The sequence below is a fragment of the Bactrocera tryoni genome, unplaced genomic scaffold (genome assembly GCF_016617805.1).
Source record: "Bactrocera tryoni isolate S06 unplaced genomic scaffold, CSIRO_BtryS06_freeze2 scaffold_494, whole genome shotgun sequence".
Lineage (NCBI taxonomy): Eukaryota > Metazoa > Arthropoda > Insecta > Diptera > Tephritidae > Bactrocera > Bactrocera tryoni.
The window spans coordinates 68,025-95,929 of record NW_024396186.1 but is presented as its reverse complement, the minus strand read 5'-3'; the positions used below and the strand labels follow the sequence as shown (position 1 = coordinate 95,929).

At 37.6% G+C, this 27,905-nt stretch overlaps 1 protein-coding gene and 1 pseudogene across 1 annotated transcript in view; one reads left to right on the top strand and one right to left on the bottom strand.

Moving 5' to 3' along the window:
* Positions 1 to 3,343, top strand: part of LOC120781198 — a gene marked incomplete at its 5' end in the record, with an annotated part of 37,746 nt that extends 34,403 nt beyond the window's left edge. Inside the window, one exon of the mRNA XM_040113316.1 lies at positions 3,213 to 3,343. The remainder of the gene's footprint in view (positions 1 to 3,212) is intronic.
* A 17,767-nt stretch (positions 3,344 to 21,110) lies between these two features.
* Positions 21,111 to 27,905, bottom strand: part of LOC120781197 — a 55,745-nt pseudogene continuing 48,950 nt past the window's right edge.

Here is a 27,905-nt window from a genome sequence, read left to right as displayed (position 1 = left end):
CTGACGGTGTACTAGCACCCCAAACTAATATTTGAAATGGAGATGTCACCCAGCACCAGTTATCTACATACTTTCATTTCTGAAAATACATACAAAAAATCTACGTAAAGGCACCTCATGTGAAAAACGAAGTTGAAGATGAATAGAGAAAGCTATGCGAATAATAAGAATCTGAGTCTTCAATATTCTGACGAGCTTTTAGAAATAGTATGTGTAAATTCACTAGACATACCAAATGATAGAGGATGCCGAATAAACTTGCGCAAAAGGAAAGGCAAGAGAAATTTCAGCAGTGCATTTTTTAAATTATACAGATACAGTGATTTTAATGCTAAGAATTTCGGTTTAATTTTAATATTGCATTTTGATGCTGAAGCTGTGATTAAAGAACTCAGAGTTTAATGTGAATTTTACGAATTTTTAATAAGTTCAAAGTTAAGCGTAAAATTTTTTGCGAAAGGTGTTTTAAGAAACTGTGAGTTCAAGGATACTTTCTGGGACTAAATTATACGTTATGCTAAATGGGCAGTTAACTCGAGTTTATTGCGATAAAATGTGAACGTATTAAAAAGGCACGACAGTGCAAGAAATGAGTGATCGTTGATATATTTTCAATACCCTATTTATATTTAAAATACCCTCTTTCCTGTTTGCGAAACGAAAGGTACTTTAAGTTATTGAAATAACTGCGGACAATTAAAATTGACAAAATTTAAACGAATGAGGGCAGTTCAGAGTTTAACATGAAAATGGAAGCAGAAAATATGAGGGAGCCCTCATAACCACTGCAGACTCAAATGCCGCCACCTTCGCTTACATACCACCCAAAGCAATGTATGTATGTGACGAAATATTTGCAAGGGAATGTCATGCATATTTGCGTACAACTTGACGGCACACCAAGTCAAGCTAAGACAGTACGAACAGACCAGCAGCGGCATGGTGGCGAAGAGTAAGAGCAACCATGTCAGGAGCAAGCAGGGAAATATTTTAACACACATGACTGCTGAAACTGTCCCGTTGCACGCTGGAACCGTGGCAACCAACTGTGCCGGGCGAAACACAAAGGGAAAATGTAAATAGCAGAAAATTAAGGAGCAGAAATCCTAAAAGCCAGAACGACAAAAACAAAACAACAACAAAAGAAGAAGAAAAAGCGATCCAAGCGAAGCAAAAAATTAACAAAAAGGTCTAGAAAATGTGAATTGTTGTGCGACCGTATACTAGTAAGTTTGTGTGGCGTAGAGCCGGGAAGAAACTCAAGCGACAGTGGAAATACTCAAGCGCGAGCCTATTGGTCTGGGAAAAATGAGCACCAGATTGTGGCTGTTAGGCGTATGCGCCTTTTTAGTATGCTACATTTATTTATTTGTGCTAAATATGTGTTGAGACAGTTTTTGCCTTTTCCACACGCACATTCTTATATGCCCATATTACAGTTCATACGCTCGAGTACATTGACATGCAGTATTTTAATATGCCTCAGCAAGCAGGATGCCGGCAACTACATACTATTCGTCTATAATAGCGACCACCGTATCGTAATATCATAACAGGAAGGCGCCCAATGTGATATAATTGTTTTGTGAATGAGACCTCATCCTATAGAATTTAGATTAGATTTTTCCTTCTTAAATGAAGCCAAACCTATTTATTTCCGTAAGATATGGAAAGAATAATCTCTCATCTGTTAGCGCAGACATACTACAACGTAGAGACCCTGCATTTTCCAATCAACCTCTCTCATTCTGATATATACGGTATAAAGCAACTTCAAAATTTTTAAACTCATATGTTGGCTGAAGGTAAAATTTTTCCGATTACTTTTCAATTTTGGTATTGATGGCGCTTGGCATTACCAAGAAAAATAGCTTCTCTAAATTTCATTATTTGCGTTTTACTAAGATAAGTAACAAAAAGACGAATGAATTCCGGAAATTGCTTATATCAGATGCATGGGGAAGTCAACCGGAGAGTTCGAAAATGTTTACATTAGGACTATGCGGGTTATATGAATTACTGTACAATTTTATAAATTTTTAGTAGTTAGGCGCAACATTACCAAAAGAAGATGCCTCCTAGTTCAATGTCAACTCATACTTACGATTAGCCATCAGACATCTACTGGCATTGTTGAAATATCGGAAGGATCAGTGAGTGTCAACAAGGAATACTTTTTGAGGGTTGTGCGTTGTTTGCGCGAAGGTATTCATAAAATTAGGCCGAAATTATGGGCACAACGATAATCCGCATTCCGCATTGATTCTTCTGAATTCTGGTTATTCAGCAAACTCTACCGACCCCTCCGGGAGACCCTTTTGAGTCATTTGTAGATTGTAAATAATAATCACTCCGCGCATTGAATACTATTCTGAAAATTGAATTTTGACAAATGTTTCGAGGATTAGAAAAAACTTTAGCACATTTAAATTTCGCCCAATTAGCCTAATGATTGGTGTTTTTGTGTAGCTCTAACCGTAGATATGTGTTATTTTCCTTAGACGCGCACGCATCCGTCTACTCTCCACAGAGCACATACGCATTACGTCCATTACGAAGGAAGACAAAGGGATGTATCAGTGTATTGTGAAAAATGATTTGGAATCGGCCCAAGCCACAGCGGAATTGCGACTAGGAGGTGAGTAGAGTGCTAATTATGGCAATTACTTGATTATATTTCATAATTGCAATTAAGCTTTATTTAAAAGTGTGAGCGCAATGTTCAAAAGGGGTGGGTCAAACAGATAATTGAAAGACTAATAGGAAAATGATGTAGAACCCTAGCAACGGCAGGGCATTTTCTTTTAGAATGTTTCGATGGATTGATTCCTACTTCTACATTTCTGCTCTCCTTGTGAACCACGTAGTTTATACATTCGCAAATCTCTCTCAGTGACGAACCTCCACTAGTTAGAAGCCTGCATAATATCGCAGAAAAAGTTTGAGAAGATTTCGCGGTCCTTGGAAAATACTTGGGTGTAAACTCTACAGTACATTCCAAGCACACCTACGTCTATAATCTTTTTATAAGTGGAATCTAATCTCACTTGAACCCAATTATGGAAATCGCACACCCTGCTTCATAATGCAAATGTCTTCTTAACTTTAGGAACGTGGATCTAATAAGTGTTTCAGGTTCTAATAAGTGTTGCGTCTTTTGTTAATAATATTTCAGATTATATTACTTAACTGATAACATAATTTCCTTGCAGAGGTGGCACCGCAACTAATTTACAAATTCATCGAGCAAAACATACAACCAGGACCGTCAGTTTCGCTGAAGTGCAGCGCCAGTGGCAATCCAACACCGAAAATTGGCTGACACTTGGATGGATTTCCGCTACCAGATGTGAGTATGACAACCCTAATGATATATTTAACCTATACTATTAAGTATAACTAATAAATTCATATATAACATACCATAAATGGCAAATGTTGACTCGACCTAAGATAAATGTAAGCAGTTTAGTTTCCGTTTCAGCTATTAGCTGCCTATATGACTATCAGGGTGGCCTAAAGTTGATTGCATTTAACCACGCAATTAAATATGTCGTGGTACATTCTCACAACTTTAAAGGAGAAAAGTGTAAAGTTTAACATGGTCTCAATGATTTTGCGCAAAAACAGTTCATTAACAAGATTAAAACAGGAAAAATAGAGAGAAACATTATTAACTCGATTGCTCAGCTGACAATTAGTTTGCACCACTGAAGACGAGGTGTATGCACATTTTATTGCCACTGCCAACGTCTTCATATTTCGAATTCAATTTTTCCATTTGCGGAAATTGCATATCTGAATCCATACATACGTAGTTATGTCCTTAACGGGTGTTTTTTAGTCGTTTACTCGAGTGGATAATGCGCAATACGCAGCGAAGACGCTACAAGAATTAAAGTCGAACGACCATCGACCGCTTCGCGAGTTCAGTGAATAAATCCAAAACAAACTGTCCACCGATCCTGATATTTACCAAAAAGTTTTGTTAAGCGATGAAGCACACTTTTGATTGGATAGGTATGGTAATAAACAAACTTGTCGCATTTGAAGGGAGTGGAGTGGAGTACATTCTAAAAAAATCACTGTTTGGTGCACTCTATGGTATGGTCCATATTTCTTTAAAAATGAGCCAAGATTAATGACTTTTTCGTCCCTGAATTGGATTCCATTGAAATGATCGACTTTTGGTTAAATCGAAATAATCAGTTCATTGAAGGAAACTTATGGTATGTTTGGATATGAAAATTTTTACTTATTTCTTTCTATTTTTGAATTACTAAAATTTTCAAATGATTCTTACATAAATTTTGAACAAATTCTTATGATTTGAAATATAATTTTTGTATTTATGAGTGGTATTGAATTTTAGCATAAAGAGATAAAATATAGGATACATTACCTACTCCTTACCCTGCTTCTAAGCTACCTCCCCACCAATTTTAAGCCAAATCAGTTCAGCCATTCTTGAGTTATAAGCGACTTTCTTTTATATACCAACTTGTACCATACTTGTAAATGACAATAGCAAAAAAGAAAAAAAAAAACGACAAACACATGCGGGAGCTGTAGCACATGAAAATTTTCAATAGCTCTGCTGTGCTACCGCTCCCAATTTTTTGCTACCGCTACGCCAGAGCATAGCGCAGAATTCAATTTTTTGCTCCCGCTCCAGCTATAGTTTTTTACCTAACAAAACTCGGAGCAGAGTAGAGCACATAGTTTCCATTGTTATGCTAAAGCTATGCTGTGGCTCCCGACAAAGTGAGAGCGATAGCGATAGCATAGCAATAATTTTAGAAATTTTGCTGCTACGGAGTAGTAAATGAGAACCCTGGTTCTACAAACTTGTGGTGATATAATGCAGCAGAGAAATGCATGAAATATTTTATTTCGAATTTCATTGTATAGTTTTGTCTAAAAGGACGGTGTTTTGACTGAAACTTCTCATAGAACTACAATGTGTAAGCCTTCTGATGACTATGAAGCTAAAAACCCTGGTACTGGTGAACGTTTTTGGTTTTCTTCATCAGTCAACTTTCTATTTTTTATACCCTGAGCAGGGTATTTTAAGTTAGTCACTAGGTTTGTAACACCTTGAAAAAATATATCATCATGAAATTTGTCATGGACTATTGTCTAAAGCAATTCCGAAGAAGTTGTTGAGACCGCAGCGCTATAACAATATTTGTATACTCTTTTAGGCTATTAGAATTACACCTAAGTACGGTACTGTGGACAAAAAATACTAACACTTTTTAATTTTAATTTCGCCGAAATATTTTTTTTTCTAGGTTGGTATGAGTATCAGTGACATCTGTGTATTATATGCTTGTCTTTCTGATATACTAAGAAGAAGTTGCATTAAACATTGTAATCAAATTTCTGTACCCAAGGGTTCAGAATATTGGAAAAGCCATTCGGTGACAATTCTTTGTCGCGGTCAAGTATTTTTGATTGGTAAAAATTATTCAAAGATGGTCCAGAACGTGACGTCCGCGACTGATCAATATGTCAATAAAACAAGAAAAAACGTTAACTTCGGCTGCACCGAAGCTAATATACTCTTCGCAGGTGCATTTCTTTTAGTAACTATGTGCTCAGTTTGTATGGAAGATATATGCTATAGTTATCCGAACTGAACAAGATATAAAGGGTGGGCTATCTAACATTTTAAATTTGAATTATGTATCTATATTTCGACATTGGAAACGTCAAATACCAATCGGAAAGTGACAGATATTCAGTAAGAAGTCTAAAATTTACGAAATGGGTCACTATTCAGTAGAAGAAAACTGGGAAATATTGAAAACTTTTTTCCAAAGTGGTGAGTCTTCAACACAAACTGTGAGAAATTTGGCAAAACAAGAAATGAACAGTGCCATCAGTTCAATTTGTGCAACAATTTGTCAAGCGTGTGCGTGAAACTGGCTCGTTGGTGGATAAACCAAAAGGTCAACGTTCATTTCCCGCGCGTTCAACCGAAAATATTGCGACTGTGGCTGATTTTGGTCTGGTGGAATCATCGGCCCATTTTTCTTCGAAAATGAAGAAGGAACCGCCGTAACCATCAATGGTGAGCGATGTCGCGCAATGTTAACCAAACTGAAGAGGAAGACTTGGACAACATTTGGTTCCAGCAAGACGGCGCTACGTGCCATACATCAAACGCTACACTCAATATTTTACGCCCTAACTTCGAAAATCGCATAATCAGCAAAAGAGGTGATGTGAATTGGCCTCCCAGAAGTTGCGATTTAACTCCGTTGGACTATTTTCTGTGGGGAGCTGTTAAAGATAAATGTTACGCCAACCATCCAGAAACTATTCAAGATCTAAGGCACGAGATTCAAGCTGCTGTAGCTGCCATAAGGCCTGAAACCATAGAGAAAGTACTCCAAAATTGGGTGGATCGGATAATGTACTGTAAACTCAGTCGTGGTGATCAGTTGTCCGAAATTGTTTTTCACAAATAAATTTCATAAAACAACCTTTTAAATAAATGTTAGACCTTTGAAAAATATCAATTTCGTGAAGATACCACGTCAAATGCGAAAGGTTTCTGTACAAGTCCTTGATTCCGATCGTTCGGTTTGTATGGCAGCTTTATGTTACAATGGTCCGATATCGGCAGTCCCGACAAACGAGCAGCTTTTTGAAGAAAAAATGATGTTTGCAAAATTTCAAAACGATATCTCAAAAACTGATGGACTAGTTCGTATATATAAAGACGGACAGACAGAACGACATGGCTAAATCGGCTCAGGTTAACATACTGATCATACTTATAGGGTCTCCGACGCTCCTTCTGGGTGTTACAAACTTCGTGGCAAACTTAATATACTCTGTTCAGGGTATAATAAAGGAATTGATGCTTAAGAACTGACGACTAATAGTCATAGATTCTGTTGACATCTTTGGAATATAAGAACGACCAGTGAAAACCAGTTGTAAAATCATTTAGGCCCAAGAAAAGTAAATTCACGGTTGGCTCACTACATTTTTTCGAAAAACAGCGTATCGTAAACGGCTGTGAAACAATGCTCTCAGACTACCCTATCACAACGATTTTGAACTTCCAGGTGTCTTTATATCGGCCAACATGTGAGTTATCTCAATGAAAATGGTAAGGGGTGTTTTAATGATGACGGTGTAACTTGGTGCCTAAAATGGATAAAACAATCATATAACAAACATATAATATCCGGGTGACTTTATATGTTTGGTAATGGTATGTGAGGTACCTTAATGAATCTCAGCAAACATTTTTTTATATAGTACATAAAGTTGTTTGAGTTTCGATACTCCAGTTCACATTTTACACCTTAAGGTATTTCCCTTGCTTTGATTCTTTCAAGTTGCATGTGTATAAAATGTTCGATTGCACCCGTACCTAGCCTTTCCTTACTTGTTAATGCTGTAGATTAGTGTTGCTGACAGTTTCATTGTTGCTAAAGTTGCTGGTGGCCGCTAGGCCAAGCGACGATCGCGTGTTTTGCATAAATCGCATTTTGATGTTATGCATTAGAGGATACGCAAATTAAAGTCATCATCAGAGTTCTGCGCATTTGAAGTCTCCAATGCATCTGTCTTAGAATGTACGCCCCACAACCTTCTAGTCTGTTGGAGTATTAAGACACATGTTTGGCCGTCTGGTCTCCTTTTGCCGGCTGCGTTAGTTTCGCTGCTATCTTGCGTTGGTGCTTTGCGTTAATGTCCTTTTGGTACTCGTTGCGGTAGCAAAAGTAGTTGGCAGCTTGAAAACTACAACTGGAAAGTTCAATTGATTTTGTTGTTGTGGTTGCAGTTGATGGTTCCATTGTAGTTTTTAGTCATATTACACATATGCGTTCCGATATATGCCATCAGCACAACACAAAAAACTTTAAACCCTAACTATGGCTTTGAAAAGAAGAATAAAAATTTATCATATAGTATGAGAATTTATATTCTTGCAAAATATTGTCAGAAAGAACGAACCTCACTTAAAATTGAGCTTGTGCCGATTTCTTTGATGACGAATGTGAGTATATGAAGGTTATGTTGATGAAAAAACTATAAAAGAATACAAGAATTTTCCAAAATGGATACCTCAGTCAGACTCCTCTTATAATCAAAGGTCGTAAGAATCCAAGAGTTAAAGGTCAGATTGATAGACATATAATATGGGCAAATAAATGTATCGGAAATAAAACCTTGTTTTCTTCTCTTCAAATTTACAAGTGAACACATACTCGTGCTGTACTCACAAGTCGCAGTAGACAGTCAAAACGGAAATAGCTTCCGAAGAGAGAAATCAGATGGATTATCATAGTGTATTGACAACAGTATATGTCCAGGTCCAACAAGGTATATGCTCCTGCTTACAAGAAAGTTACGAAAAACATGAACTTGGGCCATCGGTTAGGCGTATATTCTTCTAATTAAGAAGAAAAAAGTGTTTACTACAGTGTTGATAGCTTACAAATGTGAACTCTAATAAAGGTGCTTCACTTTTTTTCGTCAAATGTGATCAAACTTACAACGAATGAATTATATCGCTAAGCTGTTGATCCGCTCAGATCACTCTTCCAATCCTTTGATCCTTCCAAGAAGCAGTTCCTTGCTTCCTGGTGACTTCTGAAACTTAAGAAGCTAAATAAATTGCTTTCGGAGCTGCTGAGTTTTTATCGACTTCCATTCTATAGGAAAAATTTACGACTAATTTAATAAAAATTATCATTTTCGGTTTTAGCAAACCAAAACTAGCAAGAAAAAGCCTCTATCATCACAGTCACAAAATGACTGTAAACTGGTGTAATGAATTAAAATATCATATAAATAACATTGTTACGAAATGTTTGGAAAGCTAAATTTAGAGATTCTGATTAAATTTCGGGGTTCCCTACTTTTTAGCAAAACAAACAGAAGCTTCAAATTTAATTTAGAATGTTTATTATTACTTATTATATTTCCATTTATTCTGCAGTTTTTAATAAAGTTGCGTAAAATTGATTGTACTTAAGCGTCTTTATATAACTTTGGTCACACTTTCTCTCACGGTTCTAAATGTTTTCAGTTACGTCATCTCTATTACGACAAGTGGTATTGAAAAGTAAACAAATAACATGAAAATGTTTTAAAAGGTATTGACTATTTTTGAACACCACATTTTAGCAACGATTTATCATTTGCACATTTTAATAACAATTAATTTGAAGAATTTTCAGCAAACGATACACAATAAAAGCCGATAGTAATTGCACATGTCAAAAATATGAAAATTAAAAAAATAATACCAAATAATATTTAAAAAAGGTGGAATACAAATAATAATATAAAAATGAATTTCCACGCTACTCACAATAACAGAATTTTTTAATTTGCACTGAGTAATTCGCAGCTCATAAAAAATATTTTCGCATTTAAACTTCACGCTATTTCAATCATCTGTAAAAATGCATTTTTTCCAAGCCTGCTAAAATATAAAATGCACTAACACATACATACATACACCCACAAAAGGTTTTACAAAAACACATGCACATGCTGGCATTTCCGCTTTCACCCACTAAAATGAAAAGAATACGCGAAAATATGATGCAGTTTAGCGGTGTTGAAATGAAAGAAAAACACAGCACACGCGCTACACACACACACTCATACAACACTCACACACTTAAACTATTTTAATTGTTCACCTGCGTTTTTCCATTTTGCTCTGCTACTCTATTTCTCCTTCTTTACTTCTTTCCACGTTATTCATAATTTTCACTGCTGCTGTTTTTATGCTATACCTGTATTTTTTACCGTTATCTCCTTGTCCTACCTTTATGTGTTTGCATTTGGTGCGCATTTTGTTGTTGTTGAAATTTTCCTTTTATTGGCCAGCATCCGTAATTTTTGCATTCACTGTGCACATACAAAGATAAACACACATATATACATACAGATAACACAATATTTTCAAACAGCGTTGCGTACGCTTTGACATATCGCTCTGTAGAGGAATTGATGAAATGTAAAAATGCAATGAGAAATGTTAATTAAGCAATTTAACGCATACTCACACAAACAGCTCTGAGCACACAAATTAAGTTCAAAAGCTCACATAAATATGAAGCTATGAAAACAGCGCAATTTCACTGCACATCAAAACGCAATGAAATTCCTATCATCAGCCGGTAACGATTGCTTAAATGCTTAAACGAGCATACACATTTGCACTTGGATGAACAAATACATACCTTCGATATTGCAGTTTTGCATTTGCATCCAATTCCCTTCGAAGTTATTATTTCTTACGTCAGACGCACCCACAGCTTTATATTGTGATTCCCAAAAATCTAAAAAGACAAAAAAATACTCCTTCACATCATTGCTTTATTCTATCCAAGTCTCTTTGTTCTTGGATCTTTGATTGCTAACACTCTCACGTAACTTCGTTTTTAAGGAGGGTTGCTAGATAAGTTCCCTTAATTTTTTTGGCTTAAGATCACTAAGAGAATATTATCACTTCGCCAGTAACAAAAATTATATCACTTCAAGGTCGGGTAAAACTTATTAAGTCATGAGAGAAAAGGTTTCATGGTTAATCCCAGACGTGAAATCGCAGATAAAAAGCAGTCTTTGTCAAGAAAACTTGTATAATTGTAACTCAAGAATAAAAAAAAAGCTTCTTGAACTCAGCACATCACTTTATGGGAATTAAGTAGCTCACCTAGAGGTTTGAAGACATGAGGTGGACGATGGTTTTTTCTTGAGTTTGCAAAAGTGAGACAAGAAAAAGTGTGGATTGTCTCTTTTTTCCTAGTTTTGGACATTTTACTATCACAACTGTTTTCCGCTCCAATCAGTAACTACCTTGGGAACTCATAATGATTTCGGTGTTATCTATTATTTCTTAGGTTTTTTTTTAATAGTTCATAGTTTGGTATACGGAATTCGGGTTTTTCATTCCCAAAAACACTAGTACACATATTTCCAGCTCGGAATTCTAACCGTGTAACCACCTGATATCGCAATCCTCTTCATTTTCTGCCTTCTTCTTTACCACATCTTCCTCGCTGGTTTTATGGCAAAAAGAAGAATGTTCAAAGTTTCCAGACACATCTCCATTTAAATACCCAGCTTCTCTGAAGCTAATAGCAGCCAAACCCCTTTCGGAGGGCAATTAGTTTTTTACTAAGAACTCAATCTCAAACAAAAATAGTTTTTTCCAACTCCAAAAAAAATAAAAAAAATTATCGTAAAGTATTCTGACTTAAAATTCATTGCAAGTTCATCCAAGTGATTACGTTAAGCAATTGCTTCACTTGCATCCATACACATACATGCTTACAATAAAAAACTCGAAAGCGCAAGTAATAACATTTTCCATAACACATTCTCAACCTTAACCATCTTTTCCTTGTCCCTTGCTCAGTGCACTTGGCACATGATCAACACGCCTGCTTGCTTGCAATGAAAGTTTATGTGAATGATCAGCATGCAGCATACACACCACGAATTTTGCAAAACATTAAGCACCTTATGACTCACCAACAATCACCGCAGACGTTCACCATACATTTCCAGCGCACGATTATTTTTGAGAAACGAAAATTAGTTGGTGAAATTTTAGTTTGAATGAAAAAACGAAAATGTTAAATGTATGGGAACCTAAAATAAAATAGCGACCCTTTAGAGTTGGTCAATCACTAACATTTGAGGGGGTAAAGGTTGAAAAAAAAATTCAAAAAAATTTTTTGAAGCACCCTAATGTCCATAATATTGTGGGTAATGCCCTAATAACGCTTTATGTTACCTATGAAAGTTTCCCTCAAATAGTATGTATTAGTACAGGCTTCATTGAGATATTAAATAGTCATAGTAGAGATTTCCATGAGTATACTATATATGGAAATAAAGTATTCTCGAAGTGTTGTCTTTTAAAAAGAACTTCATTTCTAATTAAATTAAATTGTGGCCGAAGTCTTGTATTTGAGAACCCTCGCTTATTTGTTTTGTTCTCTTTTTATTTGTTCAACCGAAATTATTGTATGCCTTATTTAAGTTTTCCTTTTTCTAATGTGCTAAATTTGTCTCTATCTTTTGCAGTTATTAAATGAGAATTGTTTCCCACGACGACTTTAGTCGCTAAAAGGTGACCAATTATATCCGCTGTCGTTTCATCGCCAGAGCCACTAGGCGACACGAGGAGCATGGTGTATGGATGTATTTTGAAGAAGTGGCGGTTTCATCCACAAACTTAACGAAAGTGGGCAATTTTTAATAATTTACGCAATACGTACTTAGAAGAAAATCTTCCACTTAGATCATCATGGCGCATACGAACCAAAATACAGGAGCTGAAACCGAATGGAAACTGGCTGGGAAGCTGATAAAGAAAATGACAACGGAATTCAGATCTCTGTCAATGAACTGGTAGCTTTAAATTATTTTATGTATTTCTTCGTGTAAACCCATATTAAAAATTACAAGGGTTATAGAAGAATAAATGGCATATATAAAGTTAAATGCAATTGTAAATTATTTGCAGTTTTAATTTTTTCACTCGGTAAGTAAGTCAGTAGGATCTACGTCATAGATCCAAGTATGCTTGAAAGTTAGATGTTTCATTAAAAGAGAATTGGAAGATTGTTGGGATTAACATCACAGCAACGATAGGTATACTATTCCAAATATTAATGAAATTCTTAACTTAGCGCGAAACTTCTCCCATTGAGATCGGCTATAAATGGATATAATGAGTTTTAAAATATTGGATTTAAAAATGCACCAGCAGCCTTTAAATGGAGGAAAACATTGCTTTGGTTTGCGTGATTTTGGATGGATTTTAAGGGAAAGATTCCATGGTTTAAAAAGATGCGGCTGTAGCTTTTAGAACTTCTCTGCATTAAGACGAAGATTCGCTAGACAGAGATGTCGTAGATTGAGCGAATCAAAAATAAAGAACATAATATTGGCTTTGCTTAAAGGTTTGAGTCAATTACAGAAAAAGCACTAAAATAGTACTATATTCTGCTGTTAAAACATATCTTGATGGCGCATGCTTTCTCCACAACATTATTGTTCTGGTTGAGTTTGGTCGCAAAGGTCAAAGGTCAAAGTCAGCAAAAAAAGTCGAATTGCTGATTTCGGCGAGATGGAAAATAAAATGATCATCGATTTCATCACAAAAATGCCAACATATTATTGGTAGGAAATCCTAATTCGAAATATATTCTGAACTTTTAATAGTTTTCTTAGACAACTGCTCTACTTAGTCCGGTTACTTCAAGCTGCTTTGAGATTCCTGTTCAGTCAGAATTAGAATATGAACTATAAAGTCGAATTTGTATTAAATTTCTTCAGGTAAATAATAGCGATCTGATAATTACAATTAGTTCTTATGGCATATGACAATATTAATTTCCAGATTTGAAATGCATAGACACTCTTCTGTCTTTAATAATTAGTAATAATTTTCATCAAAAAACATTTCACTTCAAAGCAGCGACCGCATGACTGCAACTGCTGTCAACGCCATTTCCTGTCGCAAATTGCTGTTCCAACAACAAACAAATTCAAAATAAGAAGAGCAACCATTTTAACGCTTTTTTTTAAATGCGAACATTTCATTGGAGTTTTTTGCTTTGACGTTGGCTTCTTGGACGGTTTTTGACTTACGTTCGTGCCATTATTTAGGAGCAGAGTGTGAGGATGGTCTTTGACCAAGTATCTTCTGGGTAGCCTAAGGACATCCGTTCGAAGGCGAGCTAAGGTGAGAAGACGAAACATCCCCTACATAGGGTTGTGCGCTGGGTTTGGGACCCACCACGTAAAAATCAGTACCAATGAAAAAGACAAAACTGCCTCGGATGAGAGACCCCCCTTTTGATGACGACCATGGCAAACGAAATAAGGACTACGATGTTAGGGTATGTACCTGGAATGTCCGGACCCTTAATTGGGAAGGTGCCGCTGTCCTTCGAAAATTCTACGAAAAAGATGCGGCGGCTATTTGAAGGTTTCAAGACCGTAGCATACTCTTGTAGAACCCCCAAAGATGATCTAGTGACCGATGCGCAGTGCATACTTAAATTATGGAGGGAACACTTCTCCATCCTGCAGAATGGCAGGGAACGCACACCGCCAGGAGAAGGCGAACCCGATTCCCCAATCGATGACGATGGAGCAGACGTTCCACTGCCCGACCATGAAGAAGTTCGAATAGCAATTACCCGTCTGAAGAACAACAAAGCGGCGGGGCCGATGGATTGCCGGCCGAGCTATTCAAACACGTCGGCAAAGAACTGATAAGGAGCATTCATCAGCTTCTTTGTGAAATATGGTCGGACTAAAGCATGCCCAACGATTGGAATTTAAGTGTGCTATGTCCAATCCATAAAAAAGGAGACCCCACAACCTGCGCCAACTGCCGTGGGATTAGCATCGTCAACAAACTGATTGGACCTTATCAGTGTGGCTTCAGACCTGAAAAATCAACAACCGACCAGATATTCACCATGCGCCAAATCTTGGAAAAGACCCGTGAAAGAAGAATCGGCACACTCCACCTCTTCGTCGATTTCAAAGCTGCTTTCGACAGCACGAAAAGGAGCTGCCTTTATGCCGCGATGTCTGAATTTGGTATCCCCGCAAAACTAATCCGGCTGTGTAAGCTGACGTTGAGTAACAGCAAATGCTCCGTCAGGATCGGGAATGTCCTCTCAGAGCCGTTCGATACCAAACGAGGTTTCAGACAAGACGACTCCCTATCGTGCGACTTCTTCAACCTGCTTCTGGAGAAAATAGTTCGAGCTGCAGAACTAAATAGAAAAGGTACCATCTTCTATAAGAGTGTACAGCTGCTGGCGTATGCCGACGATATTGATATCATCGGCCTCAACACCCGCGCCGTTAGTTCTGCTTTCTCCAGCCTGGACAAGGAAGCACAGAAAATGGGTCTGGCAGTGAACGAGGGCAAAACGAAATATCTCCTGTCATCAAACAAACAGTCGTCGCACTCGCGACTTGGCTCTCACGTCACTGTTGACAGTCATAACTTTGAAGTTGTAGATAATTTCGTCTATTTAGGAACCAGTATTAACACCACCAACAATGTCAGCCTGGAAATCCAACGCAGGATAACTCTTGCCAACGGGTGCTACTTCGGACTGAGTAGGCAATTGAGAAGCAAAGTCCCCTCTCGACAAACAAAAACCAAACTCTATAAGTCACTCATAATTGCTATATGACAACAACTGATGAGTGACGTTCCGAGTTTTTGAGAGAAAAGTTCTGCGAAAGATTTATGGTCCTTTCCGCGTTGGCCACGGTGAATATCGCAAGCGATGGAACGATGAGCTTTATGAGATATATGACGACATTGATATAGTTCAGCGAATTAAAAGACAGCGACTACGCTGGCTATGTCGTGTTGTCCGAATGGACGAAAACACTCCAGCTCTGAAAGTATTCGACACAGTACCCGCCGGGGGAAGCAGAGGAAGAGGAAGACCTCCCCTCCGTTGGAAGGATCAAGTGGAGAAAGACCTGGCCTCGCTTGGAATATCCAATTGGCGCCACGTAACGAAAAAAAGAAACGACTGCCGCGAAGTTGTTAACTCGGCTATAATCGCGTAAGCGGTGTCTACGCCAGTAAAGAAGAAGAAGTGAGCGGCGCCATGTCCGTCGTAAAATTTTTACACCGGATCTTATAAAACCTTCTCATAATATATTGAGCGTAAAGTTTAAGGACTCTGGCGTGTTAAGATATTAATTTATCGCGCTTTTAGTAGTTCTTAACAGTACCGTTATTTGGAGAGTGTGGGGTGTCATCATCCGATTTCACCCATTTTAACACTGTCGGCAATTGTTCTTATAAGAATTGTCCTATGTCAGAGAACGGAGCCACGCCCACTTTTTACAAATTTCGTGACCATTGGTGACCCCTGCTTCTGCAATTCTCTGTGCTAAATCACAGTTCAATAACTTGTTTTTGTGCTTAGTTATGGCACCTTATAAGTTTCCCTTTAATGGCGGTTGGGGGCGTAGCCATCTTACGATTACGGCCATCTACGAACTCCGCCATACTTTTTTGCCAAGAAATATCCTTACCAACTTTTATCAAAATATGTTAATTTTAAGTCAAGTTACAGCTTGCACGGACAGACGGGCGGACGGACGGACAGACAGACAGTCATCCGGATTTCAATGCTTCTCGTCGTCGTGTTAATTTGTCGCTTAGTTCTAGGTGATACGTTCAACTGAAAAGTGAACAAAACTATTATTCTCTGAAGCAACATCTTGTAAGAGTATAAGAAAAAAAGCACTAACGCGCAAGTGAAGCGTGGAGAGCAGTAGCGAGGGACAACACAGTCACTACCGCATGAATGGCCAATACTAAAGACGATGTGTGAACTCTAGGTATGTAAATACTCACCTCTTGTAAATTTCAAATTTAATAATGCTTTTTGTGACACCCTGGTAGTCTGAAAAATTGTTTCACAGATGTTTACGCGACGCTGTTTTTCGAAAAAATGTACTGAATCAATCGTGCTTTTACATTTCTTGGGCCTAAGTGATCTTACAAAATGGTTTTCACTCGTCGTTCTTATATAGCAATAATACTAGCAAAATCCATGATTGTTAATCGTCAATTAAGGGGGATAAGGTTTTAAAGGCAAAAAAAAAGGATATATTTGTGTTTTTTTTTTTTTGTTACGACATGAGTAATATAATTTTACTAAATTTAAAGACATATTATTGTACAACTTTTGAAGTATACGAGTATTAGAAAAAATGTCCAATGAAAAATATTAATAAATAAGCCTGTGACGGTGAATCTCCAGAAGCGCTTGGAAAAAAGGGGTTTAGTGGTGAACATTATAACTCGTTACCGGATCATCTGATACAAAACATTTATATGCGTTTTAAATGTGATATATTTCTCGAGGTAATCAGAAATAGTTTTTTTTATTTTTTGCAGCACTTGGAAGTAATATGTTAGTAAAAAATAAAAAAAAATGGAAAAAAATTCCATCTGATTACCTGTTCATATATATGAAGAAGTAATGTTCAAATTTTCAAAAGGATCGGTTCAGCAGATTTTGAGTTCTAATGTTCACGAACTTCAAAAATAACGTTTTCGGGAAAATCGATTTGAAGTGGTTTATACATCAAATCTACTATATACATCGGCCGGTCGTTTAAAACACTGTAACTCCGTTATTTTGACTATAATTGACTCAAAATTTGTACACAATATTCTCGACATATCGGGCGTTTAGAAACAAAAATAAGAAAAATAAATGCACAAAAAAAATTTAAAAGCTCCTCCTTAAGCACCAATTTATTTATTTTATTGACATATTGATCAGTCGCATTCTAGACAATCTTTGAATCATTTATATCAATAAACAGTAAGGAAGGGCTAAGTTCGGGTGTCACCGAACATTTTATACTCTCGCATGATAAAGTGATAATCGAGATTTCATTATCCGTCATTAACATATTTTTTTATTTTGCTGTAAAATTAATTAGATTAGTAGTTCCTGAGATATGGTTTTTGGTCCATAAGTGGGCCACGCCACGCCCATTTTCAAGTTTTAAAAAAAGCCTGGGTGCAGCTTCCTTCTGTCATTTCTTCCGTAAAATTTAGTGTTTCTGACGTTTATTGATAGTCGGTTACCGCACTTTTAGTGATTTTCAACATAACCTTTGTATGGGAGGTAGGCTTGGTTATTATCCGATTTCTTCCATTTTTGAACTGTATATGGAAATGCCTGAAGGAAACGACTCTATAGAGGTTGGTTGACATAGCTATAGTAGTTTCCGAGATACATATGTACACTCGCCCACTTTTCCAAAAAAATTACGTCCAAATATGCCCCTCCCTAATGCAATCCTTTGTGCCAAATTTCACTTTAATATCTTTATTTATGGCTTAGTTATGACACTTTGTAGGTTTTCGGTTTTCGCCGTTTTGTGGGCGTGGCAGTGGGCTGATTTGCCCATCTTCGAACTTAACCTTTTTATGAAGCCAAGAAATACGTGTGCGAAGTTTCATCATGATATCTCAATTTTTACTCAAGTTACAGCTTGTACAGACGGACGGACAGACAGACAGACATCCGGATTTGAACTCTACTCGTCACCCTGATCACTTTGGTATATACAACCCTACTCTTTTAGGTTTAGGACTTACAAACAACTTTGTTGCGAGAGTATAAAAATACTTGTTCGCGGAAAAGAATTTTCAGCGAACGTCTTTTTCAACATTCTAAATGCTTCGACCCAAGAAATTTGATTACAGAGTTTAATGGAACTTTTTCTTAGCGCCGAATGCACTTTATGTACATCAGAAAGACAAGTACGCGGTTTCAACAATTTCTTCGGTAATTGCACCATTTCTTTAGATAGAATAGTCCATGCCAAATTTCGTGAAGATATCTTTTATCTTGTGCAAACTTAAATAACTTAATAATAAACTTAATACCCTTCTCAGGGTATAAAAAATAGAAAGGTGACTGATGAAAGAAACCAAAGTACTTCACCAGTAGCAGAAGTTTACCTTCATAGTCCTCATTTTGTAGTAGCGTATGCGGACATCTATTAGTACTGGGATATACAGTTTAGATGGCTTACATTTTGTTGTTCTCTTAGAAGCTTGAGTCAAAACACCGTCTTTTGAAACAATACTATACAATGAAATTCGAAATAAGATATTTCATGCATTTCTTTGCTGCAACACATCACCACAAGCGTGTGGAACATACCAACAGTGGTTTCTAATGCTTTGTAATTGTAATGAGTGGTATGAAAGTGCTAGTGTGTTGGTGCAACACCATTACGTCCTCTTCGATATGTCATATTCAAAGTTGCTGGTGACAGCAATCACGCGTTAATGCTTCACTATACACATATACTTCTTAAAGCATACTATAAATAAAGGGTGTTTTTTTAGACATTTGATTTTCCTGTTATTTCAGCTTTGTATTGAGTCCTCAGTAAGGCTAACCTCTCATTACGTATATTAGTGGGACTCTTAACGGGACACTGTCCTATTGGCTTACATGAAGTAAGAATGGGTATCTTACCAGATGCTGACTATAGAAGCTGTTTGGAAGAGGACGAGGTAGAAACAAGCCAGCACTTCCTGCTTGACTGTCCCGCGTTTGGGAGGTCAAGACTTAGACACTTAGGGGCGCATACCTTTGGACATCCCACCGAACTGCCGGGTGTTGAAGTTAAGCGTCTGTATAACTATGTATTGGCTACAAAGCGCTTCGCCAATCTGTAAGTTCGAACACGGGAGTTCTCTTTTTCAATGGCATCACAAAGGACTACATTATTAGTCTACGTGTGATCTTTGATCAGCCGTCCAACCTAACCTAACCTAACCAGCTTTCTATTTTAAAAATTATTTGGGACATGTGACTTCCGCGGCTGACTTGAACAAATATATGTCGAGAGACCCAATTTCCGAGGTCTTTTAGCAGTAATGGACTCATATGTTTGCGATAACGCGCCAAATAATTTCATCAAAGAAGCAACTTAACGCAACTCTATAAAAATTTGTCTAAATATGTTAGGACGACCCACGACCCGAGATAATACAAAACCAATTAACAATACCCAAAAGTTTCCTTCAATTAATTGATTATTTCGATTTAACCAAAAGTCTACAACTTCAGCAGCATCCAAATCAGGCACGAAATAGCTCATTTATAAAGAAATATGAACCAATGGATAGGGGGATCCATAGAGTACACCATACCGCAACCTTTTGAGAATATACTCCACTCCACTCACTCCAAATGCGATAAAAGTGAGCTTCATTGCCAAACAAAACTTTTTGGTAAAAATCAGGTTGATCGTCGTTCGACTTCAATTCTTGCAGCAGATGAGTTTCGTAAGTCCAACATCCTTTCGAAAATTTTTTCATAGATTGGATGGACAAAACTCCAATTGTTGCATATAGACTTATTTGGGTCTTCTTCGATACTCTGCTCCACAGCAGAAAAAACCCTCTTCACTGCGCATTGTACGGCATCCGAGGATGTGCATTATCCACTAGAGCAAACGACGGAAAACCCCCGTTAAGTATATAACTACCTATGTATGTATTCATCTATGCAGTTTCAGCAAATAGTAAAATTGAATTTGAAATATGAAGACTTGAAGTGGCAACAAACTGCGCAGACACCTCGTCTTCAATTTAACAACCTAATTGTCAGGTGAGCAATCGAGTTAGTAATGTTTTTCTCTATTTTTCCTGTTTTTATCTTGTTAATAAACTGTTGTTGTGCAAAGCCAACGATACCGGCTTATATTTTGAAAGCTCTCTTCTTTCAAGTTGAGAGGATGTACCACATTTTATTTAATTGTGGGGTTAAATGCAGTTAGGACATCCCTACAGTCATATAAAGAGCTAATAACTGGAACGGAAACTAAACTGCATATGCATATAAAATCAACAACCTCAGACACCACTGTCGGCTAATATACGAAAAAATGAGAAAGCTGATGAACTTTAGAAACTCCCTTTAAGTTAGCTGAGAGAGGGGAATAAATCCTTACTTCCTTTGGAAATATCTGATTCTGCAAATCAACTAAGGAAGTTTAAGTTTGTGATTTAGAGATATACAAGTAATAATCGATATCCATCGAGACCTTTTAAAAGAAATATACTGGTGCTAAGGTTTTTTCAAAATTTTCCTATTTATCTTTTTTTTATCTTTTTGACCCACCCCATTTGAATATTGCGCTAACACTTTTAAAATAATCTTAGTTAGAGTTATGAAATAAAATTAAGTAATTGCCATAATTAGCATTCCACTCACCTCCTAGTCGCAATTCCGCTGTGATTTGGGCCGACTCCAAATCATTTTTCACAATACACTTATACATTCTTTTGTCCTCCTTCGTAATGGCCGTAATGCGTATGTGCTCTGTGGAGAGTAGACGGACGCGTGCGCTGGAACGCAGTGGCAGTGGCAATTAAATTTTCGCCTCCTGGCTATGGAACTTACCAAGGGTGGGTGATGTAACGGCAATTTGTACTTCCAAAGTTTCGCTGCCCTCTGAGTTGGTGGCAGTGCAGAAGAAGGCTCCACTGTCGGACCGATCGACTGCGGTTATAATTAGCGTGCCTTCCTTGATTTTTCACGACATGTCGCCAGCAAATACTGTATGGACTCCTCATTGTTTGGTCGTTTCGTATGCCAGCTGTAAGTAATTTGCAGTATGTTGATATATGTGGAATTTTATTTTTCATATTTAGCAAATATTGAGGCTACAGAAAATTTTTAGTTTTCTTCCCTAAACTCTTAGCTCAATTTCTTGAGAATATCTATTTGGCAGCGAAGTTTTGTATTCGTGAATAACTGCGTAAGTCGTGTAAGATTTTGGATAATTACTTAGCTTAATTAGCCGTTAAGTGTGTAGGCAATCTGCTATCAAAGCAATTTGTTTAACCCCAAATTAGTTATAAAGCCTCAAAAATTATGTCGTCCTCTTCAAAGTAATCCCCCTTGGCCTCAATACACTTGTGCTAACGTTTTTTCTAATGCTCGAAACAGTTGTCAAAGGTCAGGTTGCGGAATAGCCTTCAATACGCGTAGCGATTAACATTTACTGTCTTCAATAGACACAAAAGGGTTTCACGGAGGGGTCGTCTGAGTTTGCTGAGTAATCACAATTCAGAAGAGTCAATGCAGAATGTGCCGGTGCGTTATCATGGTGCGAAAATCAAGAGTTGTCGGCCCATAATTTTGGCCTAGTTTTAGGAATACTCGATGCACAACCCTCAAATAGTGTTCCTTGTATACAGTTTGGTCGCTCGTAAGGAATTCGAAGTGCACCACACCTCGACCATCGAAGAAAACTGTCAACATAACTTTGAGTTTTGACCTGTTTTGACGTGGTTTCTTTGGCTTCGGCTTACGATGTTCGGTCGACTGATCGTCTATTTCCGGCTCCTAAGCATTGATCCAATGCTCATCACCAGTAATAATATATGCCATGCAGTGGCGTAGCTAGGAAGGGCGAAGGAGATCGTCGCCCCGGGTGCAACGTCTTGGGGGCGGCAAAATGGTATTTAAAAACTCCAATTCGGGCAAATATTCCTGCAAATTGTGTCAAAAGTGTGCAAGATATAGGGAGAAAATGTTTTTTTCTATGGCTTTTAATAAGATGCCTTGTAAATTTGCTATCAATTTCCTCAAAAACCGTATTGTGAGAATTGTGGAACTTCAGAATTAGCGTGGCTTCTAGTTCTTAAATTTCATATACTTAATATCGAAGGTATTTTGTAAAAATTCACTTTTGTTCGAACTACCTCATGAAACTTGTAGGTAGGTAGATAAAGGGGGCCGGCAGAACATCCTTGGCCCCGCTGCGTTTCGAAAATAATAGTGCTTTCACTTTGCTTAGTTTAAAATAATCTCTCAAACTGGTACTCACTGATTCTTCCGATATTCCAACAATGCCAATAAGATGTCTGTTGGTTAATCGTAAGTATGAGTTAGCATAGAACTCTGAAGCGTCTTTTTTGCTTTAATGCTATGTTCTAATGCCAAATTGGAAAAAATCGGGACAATTTTACCTTTAGACTCCGTAAACCTCATATATGAATTTCAAAATTTTGAGTTGCTTCATACCGCAGATATCGGATGACGGAGCTTTGACGTGTCAATTAAAGGTTTTCTAAAGGCTTTCTTTATTATTATATGTCTGCGCTTACAGAAAAAGAAATAGTTCTGTCTATATCTTTCGGAAATAAATGAGCTCGGTTTCGTTTGAGAAACAAAAACTTTATCACAGGACGAAGTCTCATTTACAAAACAATTATATAAAATTGGGCGCCTTGCTGTTATGAGATACATATATAAGCAGTTATTTCACGTATCTTCGGTATGAAGTGAAAAAATCTTGTGGCGTGTCTAATGCCACTGTTTTTGGTGGTCGCTATTATTGACGAATAGTATGTTGTTGCCGGCATCCTGCTTGCCGAGGCATATTAAAATACTGCATGTCAATGTACTCGAGCGTACCAACTTTAATGGGAGTATGCGTGTAGACAAGGCAGAAACTGTCTCAACACATATTTAGCGCAAATAAATAAATGTAGCATACAAAAAGGCGCGTACGCCTAGCAGCCATAATGTGAAGCGCTCATTTTTCCCAGACCAAAAGGCTCGCTTGAGTATTTCCACTGTCTTTCTTTCCGGTTCTATGCCACACAAACTCACTCGTATATGACCGCACAACATTTCATGTTTTCTAGACTTCTTTGCTTCGCTTAGGTCGCTTTTTATTGTTCTTTTGTTGTTGTTTTGTTTATGTCGTTCCGGCTTTTAGGTTTTCTGCTCCTTAATTTTCTGCTTTTTACATTTTTCCTTAGTGTTTCGCCTGGCACAGTCGGCTTCCACGGTGCCAGCGTGTGTTAAATTATTTCCCTGCTTGCTCCCGACATGGTTGCTCATAGCCTTCGCCAGCTCCTGCTATTGCTGGTCGGTTAAGCTTGTACGCAAATATGCACGACATTCCCTAGCAAACATTTCGTCACATATAGTACATACATTGCTTTGGATGGTATGTTAGCAGAGATGGTGGCATTTGAGTCTGCAGTGGTTATGAGGGCACCCTCACATTTTCTGCTTCCATTTTCATGTTAAAATTTTAACTTTCCACATTCGTTTAAAATTTGCCAATTTTAATTGTCCGCAGTCTTTTCATTAATTTATAGTGCCTTTCATTTTGCAAGAAGGAAAGCGGGTATTATAAATATAAAAGTCATTGCGGGGAGCGGAGAATACCTGTATATGTATAACTTGGATCACTTGAACTGTCGTGCCTTTTAAATAAAAATTTTCCTTGAACTTAACTTTCTTAAAACACCTTCCGCACAAAATTTTACATTGAACTTTATGCTCATTAAAAATATGGAAAATTTAAAATTTATAAAATAAAAGTTTCTCTTGCCTTTTCTTTTGCGCCAGTTTATTGTCATTGGGCATTATCTATCATTTTGTGTGTCTTGTTAATGTTTACATATCATATCCAGTAGCTCGTCAGGATATTGAAGACTCAGATTCTTATTGTTCGCATAGCTCTCTCTATTCATTTTCAACCTCATTTTTATACTCTCGCAACAAAGTTGCTATGGAGAGTATTATAGTTTTGTTCACATAACGATTGTTTGTAAGTCCTAAAACTAAAAGAGGCAGATATAGGGTTATATATACCAAAGTGATCAGGGTGACGAATAGAGTTGAAATCCGGATGTCTGTCTGCCGTCCGTCTGTCCGTCTGTCCGTCCGTCCGTCCGTGCAAGCTGTAACTTGGGTAAAAATTGGGATATCATAATGAAACTTGGTACACGTATTTCTAGGGTGCATAAGAAGGTTAAGTTCGAAGATGGGCAAAATGGGCCCACTGCCACGCCCATAAAATGGCGAAAACCGAAAACCTATAAAGTGACATAACTAAGCCATAAATAAAGATATGAAAGTGAAATTTGGCACAAAGGATCGGATTAGGGAGGGGCATATTTGGACGTAATTTTTTTGGAAAAGTGGCCGTGGCCCCGCCCCCTATTAAGTTTTTTGTACATATCTCGGAAACTACTATAGCTATGTCAACCAAACTCTATAGAGTCATTTCCTTCAGGCATTTCCATATATAACCACGCCCACCCCCCATACAAAGGTTATGTTGAAAATCACTAAACCGACTAACAAAAACCCCAGGCTTTTTTTAAAAGTTGAAAATGGGCGTGGCGTCGCCCACTTATGGACCAAAAACCATATCTCGGGAACTGCTACACCGATTTCAATGAAATTCGGTATATAATATTTTCCTAACACCCTGATGACATGTACGAAATATGGGTGAAATCGTTTCACAACCACGCCTTCTTCCAATATAACGCTATTTTGAGTTCCATCTGATGCCTTCTCTGTATAATATGTACATTAAGAAATGAAAATACAATTCAATACTCAAAGTACCCAAATTGATTTAATCTAATTAATTTTACAGCAAAATAAAAAAATATGTAAATGGCGGATAATGAAATCTCGATTATCACTTTATCATGCGAGAGTATAAAATGTTCGGTGACGCCCGAACTTAGCAAATTAGCGATATTATCCTTGGTTTAGTGACTGGCTATGTTATTATTTCATGGAAGCTGCGTATCTGTTTAGCTTGCTAGAGAAGGTACTACAGTCCCAATAACTGCCAAATGGGTTCAGTTGGTTTCCTGTGGTTGGGCAACTGTTGTCTGCTGTAAATCATAAGAGGTCTAGAAAACGCTATGTATACCGTAATTCTATTCTTCTTCTTTAGTGGCGTAGACACCGCTTACGCGGTTATACCCAAGCTATCAACAACGCGCCAGTCGTTTTTTCTTTTCGATAATTGGCGCCAATTCGATAAACCAAGTGCAGCCAGGTCCTTCTCTCTGTTCTCTTCCATCCGAACAACTTGACCTAGCTAGCGTAGCCGCTTCTCTTAATTCGTTGAACTATGTCAATATTATCGTATATCTCGTACAGCACTTTATTCCATCGACTGCTGTACTCGCCGTTGCCAAAGAGCAAAGGACCATAAATCTTCCGCAAAACTTTTCTCTCGTTCATAACCAGACCCATACGCTTCGCAGACAGAAGAGTCCAACTTTTAGTAATTTTTGAAGTTCTAACTGAATACTGTCCGATCGGCATTCACGTTTTTGCAGATATTAGGTGTTGCAGCTATTTGAAAGATGAGATAGAATCGTCTCAACCCTTCCTCCTCGAATGTTCTGCCTTTGCCAAAACAAGGCAATAATATATCGGATCACATATTTTTCGAATCCAAGCGAATGGCGGTAATATGAGTAAAGCACCTAAGCATTTTTATGCTAGGTTCAGAGCGCTTTGCCGCCATTGCCAGATCAAATCAAAAATACCTCGGATATAATACTTTAAGACATCCAGGTGAAATGTAAAAAACAGCTTAGCAGATTTGTGCAAGTCTCAGGGCGCTGTTTCAATTGATGGTCATTTAAAGGAGTTTTTTTTCTGGTTTTAGAAATAACTGTACATAACACTCTAAGTATGACACCGTCGAATGTAGGGGCTCAGCCATATAATCTGATCTAACTACCTAGCTATAATTGGTGTATGAAAGTGTGCCAGTTGATTGAGGACTGATTTATTTAACATTTTAAAAATATTTGAGTTGCATCCCAAGTTGAAACCTTTTTAAGGAGTAGATTAGAGATGTCAATGCCGACGGATTTCGGAGGTTTCTGGTATTAAAAGTGAAAATGATTATTCTTTGGTGAGATCGAACAGTATAAATTGAATTGACAAGGAAGACAAACTAAATGGCTGAGTTTCTAAACGCTTTCTTATATGTGCATATGTATAAGTTACGTTTGTCAAATTGCCTTTACATTACCCAAGTAAAAACGTATTTTTATTTCATTCAACTCTGTAGGAGTTTAAATATTTTCATTCATCATATTGTAATCCTTAGTGGCACTTATAGGTATAAGAATCGTTAAATGATTAATATGCAATAATTACCGATAGACAGGCTTTGGGTTTGCCACGCATGGCACAACAACAGGATCGCCCAGACCTGCTACCACGCTTGTGGCCTTCTCATTCATAATGGCGGCACGAGTTCACTCATTTCTTTAGTACAACAAGTAAGGAAGGGCTAAGTTCGGGTGTCACCGAACATTTTATACTCTCGCATGGTAAAGTGATAATCGAGATTTCATTATTCGTCATTTAAATATTTTTCAAATACCGTATTTTTGTAAAGTTTTATTCCGCTATCATCATTGGTTCCAAATGTTTATACTCGTATTATACAGAGAAGGCATCAGATGGAATTCAAAATAGCTTTATATTAGAAGAAGGCGTGGTTGTGAACCGATTTCACCCATATTTCGTACATGTCATCAGGGTGTTAAGAAAACATTATATACCGAATTTCATTTAAATCGGTCTAGTAGTTCCTGAGATATGGTTCTTGGTCCATAAGTGGGCGGCGCCACGCCCATTTTCAATTTTTAAAAAAAGCCTGGATGCAGCTTCCTTCTGCCACTTCTTCCGTAAAATTTAGTGTTTCTGACGTTTTTTTATGAGTCGATTAACGCACTTTTAGTGATTTTCAACATAACCTTTGTATGGGAGGTGGGCGTGGTTATTATCCGATTTCCTCCATTTTTGAACTGTATATGGAAATGCCCGAAGGAAACGACTCGGTAAAGTTTGGACATAGCTATAGTAGTTTCCGAGATATGTACAAAAAACTTAGTAGGGGGCGGGGCCACGCCCACTTTTCCAAAACAATTGGGTCCAAATATGCCCCTCCCTAATGCGATCCTTTGTGCCAAATTTCACTTTAATATCTTTATTTATGGCTTAGTTATGACACTTTATAGGTTTTCGGTTTCCGCCATTTTTTGGGCGTGGCAGTGGGTCGATTTGGCCTATCTTCGAATTTAACCTTCTTATGGAGCCAAGGAATACGTGTACCAAGTTTCATCATGATATCTCAATTTTTACTCAAGTTACAGCTTGCACGGACGGACGGACAGACGGACGGACAGACGGACGGACCGACAGACATCCGGATTTCGACTCTACTCGTCGCCCTGATCACTTTGGTATATATAACCCTATATCTGACTCTTTTAGTTTTAGGACTTACAAACAACCGTTATGTGAACAAAACTATAATACTCTCGTTAGCAACATTGTTGCGAGAGTATAAAAAGAGAAATACGATTGGCGAAGCTTGGTGTCAGCTTGGTGTCAGCTCGGTATAGGCTTGTGCATTGTGCAAGTCATAAGCAACGTATTCGCAGCGGTTTGCGGAGAAAAATTCGTATCATGTTAATCTGGTGCTTTCAATAGTCGAAATCCATTCCC